This window comes from Rutilus rutilus, assembly GCF_951802725.1.
Source record: "Rutilus rutilus genome assembly, chromosome: 12".
NCBI classification, from domain to species: domain Eukaryota; kingdom Metazoa; phylum Chordata; class Actinopteri; order Cypriniformes; family Leuciscidae; genus Rutilus; species Rutilus rutilus.
Genome location: NC_140217.1, coordinates 2,587,971 through 2,589,577, shown reverse-complemented (window position 1 = coordinate 2,589,577; position 1,607 = coordinate 2,587,971). Strand labels below are relative to the sequence as shown.

Here is a 1,607-nt window from a genome sequence, read left to right as displayed (position 1 = left end):
CCTTGATCCATTAGCGCCCGCACTAAAGTGAGTAACCAGGGCCATAACATCATCTCACGCTCTTGTGGCCGGACAATCACTAGGAAGGAACGACCTCATCATGCGCTTCCTTAAATGGGCAATGAGGCCAAACCCTCCGCTACCCCACCTCTGTGCCAATCTGGGACATCTCCACTGTCCTGGAAGCATTGAAGGGTGCCCCGTTTGACCAATCACCAAAGTTAAATTGCCCGTGGTTACAGAATCACCTGCATATCAGGCATATCCATATCATTTAAGTCACGTTATAGCTGTATTTGATGCATATCTTGGTCATGGTTGTCCAGGGAGAGGAACAAGTAATCAAGGATGTTTTTCAAGACCGTGGGATGGAGAATGCATCATTCAGGAACATGTCTGTTAAGGTGGGGTTAAATTAACCTTTATATCAGTTATTTAAAACCTTTTGTCACTTCTTTCACTTGTACTATCCAGTTAAATTGCCCGTGGTTACAGAATCACCTGCATATCAGTTGTGGGTGTCAGTCATTTTTGTTGTGCAGTCATCTCGGACGGTGCTGGAGAAGGAGGTGTGTGATAAAACGAAGAAGCTGAATGCTATGAAACACACCACTGACACACAGAGGCAGCGTTTGGAGGAGTTGAAGCTCCAGTACGAGAGCATGAAGCCCCAGAGCAGAAGCCCTCTGCCTGACAACCAGGAACTAGACGAGGAAAAGGTAGAAACTGTCTTTTTTTCTGTGCATTTTGAATGAACACTGGTGAATCTTACAATTAAAGAACATCATCTCACGCTCTTGTGGCCGGACAATCACTAGGAAGGAACGACCTCATCATGCGCTTCCTTAAATGGGCAATGAGGCCAAACCCTCCGCTACCCCACCTCTGTGCCAATCTGGGACATCTCCACTGTCCTGGAAGCATTGAAGGGTGCCCCGTTTGACCAATCACCAAAGTTAAATTGCCCGTGGTTACAGAATCACCTGCATATCAGGCATATCCATATCATTTAAGTCACGTTATAGCTGTATTTGATGCATATCTTGGTCATGGTTGTCCAGGGAGAGGAACAAGTAATCAAGGATGTTTTTCAAGACCGTGGGATGGAGAATGCATCATTCAGGAACATGTCTGTTAAGGTGGGGTTAAATTAACCTTTATATCAGTTATTTAAAACCTTTTGTCACTTCTTTCACTTGTACTATCCAGTTAAATTGCCCGTGGTTACAGAATCACCTGCATATCAGTTGTGGGTGTCAGTCATTTTTGTTGTGCAGTCATCTCGGACGGTGCTGGAGAAGGAGGTGTGTGATAAAACGAAGAAGCTGAATGCTATGAAACACACCACTGACACACAGAGGCAGCGTTTGGAGGAGTTGAAGCTCCAGTACGAGAGCATGAAGCCCCAGAGCAGAAGCCCTCTGCCTGACAACCAGGAACTAGACGAGGAAAAGGTAGAAACTGTCTTTTTTTCTGTGCATTTTGAATGAACACTGGTGAATCTTACAATTAAAGAACATCATCTCACGCTCTTGTGGCCGGACAATCACTAGGAAGGAACGACCTCATCATGCGCTTCCTTAAATGGGCAATGAGGCCAAACCCTC

At 45.5% G+C, this 1,607-nt stretch overlaps 1 protein-coding gene across 1 annotated transcript in view; it reads right to left on the bottom strand.

Annotated features, from left to right (window-relative positions):
- LOC311300695 (uncharacterized protein) overlaps positions 1 to 1,607 on the bottom strand; it is a 283,730-nt gene that overhangs the window by 254,657 nt on the left and 27,466 nt on the right. The gene's annotated exons all lie outside the window — the stretch shown is intronic.